General features: G+C 36.8%; 1 non-coding gene across 1 annotated transcript; it reads right to left on the reverse strand.

The window, feature by feature from the left end:
• Nucleotides 1-1,222: 1,222 nt before the first annotated feature.
• Nucleotides 1,223-1,294, reverse strand: TRNAE-CUC (transfer RNA glutamic acid (anticodon CUC)). Its single transcript has one exon. It is a non-coding gene; the product is annotated as a tRNA-Glu (tRNA).
• Between the last annotated feature and the right edge of the window lie 4,204 nt (nt 1,295-5,498).

Genomic DNA, 5,498 nt, shown 5'->3' on the forward strand with positions numbered 1-5,498 from the left:
TCACAATAGAAATTTGACCACAAGCAATTTACTCATGCAGTGCTGCTTCTCCTCTGAAAGCTAGGTCTTGCAGGGATAGAAAACAGTTATGTTTCAAGCAGAGAGCCGTGAAGGAAAACAAGACAATCTGGGAGAAAAGCAGCAGTAAACATTTGTTTAGTCTCCAGCAATTATTCTGTGATTTGGTATGCACATGGAGCTTTTCCAATTGCCAAACATATCTTTTTTGTATTAGCCACTTACTCATTTAAGGTCTACCAGCTCTGAACTGAGCCTCTGGTTACAGAGATGTAGAGATGTCAAGACAGATCACAGACTATTAACTGATTAACTATTAACTGATACAAACACTGAAACAACTACTGTTTTTACCCATTAAAACAAATATTTTCCTATTATATTGGTTAATTTCTTTCTACCATCTTACAGTAAAACTTTCTTTTTTCTTGTGTTTCACATAAGCCACATCTTATGGAATTGACAGAATCTGAGAGAATACTATGTAGCTGGGTGCAAAAGGAAGTAGAACCAGAATATTTCAGGTTAAAAAAAAAAATCAATAAAAAAGAATTAGAGACTAAAGCTTCAGTTCAGTGCCAAGTAATAGAAGTCTTACTCTGACTCCTACATTTTTAAAGTTTTAATTAATTCACTTTTTAGAGAAAATTCATAGGAAGGAAGCATTGGAATGGTCAATGCTGTGTAGAGTTTAATGAAATAAATCCAGCATACTACTCTGGAATTTTTAGAATAGATTTGAACAGTATTCATTCAGAACATTAACAGATAATACATGATTATTAGGGTTGGAAGGGACCTCTGGAAATCATCTAGTTGAATTCCCCTGACAAAGCAGATACTCTACAGTGGGTTGCGCAGGAAAGTGCCAATTTGAATAACTCCAGAGAACAGAGACTTCACAAGCTCTCGGAGTAGATTGTTGCAGAGCTCCGTCACCCTCACAGTAAAGTTCTTCCTTGTGCTCAGATGGAACTTTTTGTGTTCCAGCTTCCACCCCTCGCCCTTCCTTCTTTCTCCAGGCACTGCTAACAAGATGTTGCCACTGTTTCCACTGTCATGGATTGTGGTGTTGCTGTCCATATTCCACATCATAACATCATGTGCAGTATGGATCATTAAAAGGTTCATACTCCTGTTCTGTGGAATAACAATGTTCCGAATACTCAGATCTCAGAAGAAAACTACATATTCCAGAGGACAGTTCCCTGACTGGGAATCGAACCCAGGCCGCGGCGGTGAGGGCGCCGAATCCTAACCACTAGACCACCAGGGATATGTAGTTTTCTTCTGAGATCATTAAAAGGTTCATACTGGTGGTCTTTTTCTTCTGAGAGCTGAATATTCGGGACATTGTTATTCCACAGAACTGGTTTTGGCCTAATATGTAACTGTGCTGGCCTAGCTTTAGACTGGAGCCAAACTCCCATCCAGCCACTCATCACTGCAGGGATGTTATTGCCTTCTCTAGAATGTCACACAGGCAGAATGGCCTCTCTTACACTGCCTGTTACTGGCAACAACAAAATCCTTGGAGAGTCACACATCCCCAATGTGAAAGTAGCACGCCAACAGAACTGCAATATATGTGAGGTAGCCACTTGTGTGCAATTGGAAGCCACTTGGTCATGGTGATTTCTGCTGCAAGTGTAGCTGAAGCTTAGCAGTTCTAGAAGCTGAAGTAGCCCTGAAGCTTAAAAATCAAAAGGAAACTGGAGCAGAACAAGCACACAACAGCTGCAGTCCAGCCATATATAGACAGTTAATTTAAAGCAGAAGACATTTTCTTGATGCTTGCTTTTTAGATGTTTCTAAGTGCTGATTATCAAAACAAGACTGCCACAGGATTTGTTTGTTTCAGCAGTGTGTGTTTTTTGTTGTTTTTTTTTAAAAAAAAAAAAAACACTTGTATGTTTTCAGGGTGCCTGAGTAAAGGTCTTTAGAAACAGACAGGGTCTTAATTTTCAGAAGCATAAATGCCCAATTAGTCTGAGATATCAGCAACAGTGACCTAAAAGTCATTAATAAAGGTCGGGCCATCTTCAGTTTCTCTAATTAGTCTGCTGTAGAACAATGCATCAATGTAAAACATTTTTCAGTTCTGTGTTCTCTGTTTTGATATTGGTTACAGCCTTTAAAATCTTGATTTACGTGGATTTTTCATCAGTTTCCTTGGAAGAGCATCTATTAGGCAGATATGACAGAGCTTGTAGATTCAGGTCTATAAGCAAAAGGGGAAGTTATATATAAAGCTGCTGCATTTAATCTTCTGTTTACATACATTATATATTTCACATTTCTATATAAACTACTCTACATACAACATTCCATGGAATTACAGAATGACCTCTGAATAGTCACACCCAATAAAACTATTTTTTTTCCTTCCCTTTGTGTGAAGTGTCTCAATATGTTATTCCCAAAGTTAAGTCTTTCCTAGAGAATATTTTGGTTTGCAGCTTTGAAACACTATAACATTTCATTGATCTGTAAACTTCCAGCCGTCAGGTGTCATAATTACATTAAGTGAAAATATTTGGTCTATAATATTAACTTTATTAGACTTAAAGCACTTAGCCAATTCATGTGTCTCTGCACACTAATTTTGTTGGTTTAGACAGAAAATAACGATGGAAGGCAGCATGGACATTTTACAAAAAAAATCTTTCAAAATGACTCATACTTTCATTTTCTCACACTACAAAGGTTCTTATTTAGTTTATTTTCTGACAAGTTTGGAGCTCCAGGGACGGTGATTTCTCAGAATGGCACAGTCATTCTCTTCCTGAGGCTGTGGCCATTTTTTGTTCTTCTCTAAATAGCTCTTTTTGATATCTTTTTCTATTTTTTTTTTTAATTTTTTTTCTCTCTCTCTCTGATTGATAAGGAATTAGCTTCTGGAAATGTGTGACATAAGGCTTTAAGCCCAGTTCTGACCAACTCTTCAGGAAATCCTGCTACATATCGGATAGTAGTTGTCTTGAATTACATCATTAGTTGTGTTCCAAATTTCTGCAACATTTTAACAATGACAGGTTACCTCAACATTTGACCCTAACTTGGAGCATTCCAAAGGACTCAGTGGGGCTCAGGGAAGCTTAAGTTGGAGTCAATGCCATTCATGAGGGAATTTTCCTGCCAGATACCCAGTATGCTCCAGAAAAAAAAGTGTAATCTAAGAGATGGCTCACTCAGAATCACTTCATGAAGCACAGGGAACTCACTCCTCAGCAATGCACTGAAATCAGAAGTTCCAACTTCTCCTGTTTGTCCTGGAGGAAGAACTGGGTTTCCTTGTCTGGAGAGAATGGCATTATTGCAGGAGGACCTCTGAACACATCAAAAGATGAGTAAATGAAATTACTGTTAGTCTACAGAGAATAACAATTACTCCGTGAGATTGCTTACTTGGACTCAAATAGCTACTCTGATAAAAGTTTAAATATTTTACATCAAGTATTCATTGAACAAGTAACTGGACTCTAATTGAGCTTCTAAGTCAAGAGCCTCTACTCACTGGCTTGAGAACCACGTGAATCTCTTAAATTCAGTAAACTTACAGATTCATAGAAAAAAATGTGATACAACCAACAGATTTCTGCCTAGACTGTGGTCTACTAAAAAGAATATCTGCTCTCCATTGTATTTACCATGGCCTTAAGGAGCTAGTTTGTCTGTCATTCCTGCATGTTAACATAATTCTCTTGTTTAAAATCTGGATTAATTACAGCTTAATTAAATATCCAAAGTGCAGGGCTAGTGTGAGAAATACTCTTCAGAGAATAGCCTGTGATCTTCCACTAGCATTTATTCTCAAACTAGAGGAGGAAGGAGTATTCTTTTGGCTAAACAACCGCAGTATTCTACATATGCCCTCTCAAATTTGATATATTAAAATTATAAAATTCTTGTACTTGGCATAACCTGATAAAACTTGATGGTTTTATAAAGCACCAGTGTTCTGGCTTCTACTCTAAACCACTGCATGGCACTGACTTCCTAGCTCAGCAGCAGTGCTCCCCCTTGAAGTCCTTGAGGGGCAGCTGGAATGGCTTGGACTGAACAGCTACAGAACAGAAGGATCCTGGAGAGTGTCTGTGTTTCCCTTTTAAAATTAGAGAAAATATGCTGTCACAATTAGAACTGCCTACAGTTTTGGTAGATTTACTGATGACTGTAAGCATGGTCAACCATAGAATAACTCATTTAAAATGTACAAACAAAACTTTTACCTAAATAAATCCTTGGCCCAGTTTAAGGAAAAAAATTGAATGAAACTTCCTGAAAGTATTCTCTTTTAATTGTTGTGTTAAAAAGGCCCATGGTGGCATTCAGTAGGATGAGACAAAAAGGTGAAAACAAATACATTTTCTTTTTCTAGATCATGGGAAAATGTCTCATCCAGTTCCATTTCTTTCTAAATTGGCCTGTTTTTGTCCTTTATTTTCCTTTATACAGACATGGAAGGAAGATATTTTACGTGTTTTTTTGTTCACTTGCATCACTCTTAGCTTCATGGCTGCAAATGTAAGTTTGAAAACTATGACATTTTGTATTTAACTGTGCTAGTTCAGAGGCAATCAGGTGCACAATGATCTTGACTTGATATGAAAACTGTGCACAAGGACTGTGTGATCCATTCACTTCTGCAGACTGCTGAATTTTAAAACAACTTTTAAATAATTGAGGGCAAGTAAATATAAGGTTGAACCACTCATAATGCTTAATGCATAGAATTGGCCAGGAACAGACGTTGCATTGACCCATGGGTAACAAATGTATGAACAGGACACAGCATAAGTGAATGCTTGGGTAATTTGTGCTGTGTCCTGATCACTGTCTAACATCTAGAAGTTACCTTTTTCTGAAAGCTTTTAATTAGTTAAATAGCTAAGTTAACTAGAACTAGAATAACTATAATTTTTTTTGATATCATATTGCTGACCTCAGCATCAGAGATTTAGTTATCAATTTTAATATCTGGATCAAATTAATTAATTTTAACTATACTAGAAGAGTTCTGTATTTCAGAGCTACTCACTCAAGATTTAGGAAACAAAGACATTAACTATACCCCTTTCTACATATACCTCAGACAAGAACATGAGTAGCAGTAGTGGCTCAGACCAAGGGTCTTCATACTCAGCATCTCCATAGCCCGTCTCCTAATAGCAACCAGAACTGAATTTTTAGGTAAAGAAAACACAGCTAGTACAGAGTAATACTGTTCATTCAAATATCAGGAAGACCAGTTGCTATGGGAAAATAAGACACGTAATTAATTGTCCTTCAGTTAATGTATTACAAATAAAAAATCTAAACCCAAATTTTAACTCCAGTAAAAGAAAGAGTAGGAAACTCTTGGGATATGGTTATAAGTCTTACCTCACAAACTCAGTATTTCTATTCTGATAACACATTTCCTCATGCATTGCTTTTTAATTTTTTTTAAAATTATACCTATATGTATATACATTTAT

This window comes from Coturnix japonica, chromosome 2 (genome assembly GCF_054131305.1).
Source record: "Coturnix japonica strain WE chromosome 2, WE-NBRP24, whole genome shotgun sequence".
In the NCBI taxonomy this organism is placed as follows: Eukaryota; Metazoa; Chordata; class Aves; order Galliformes; family Phasianidae; genus Coturnix; species Coturnix japonica.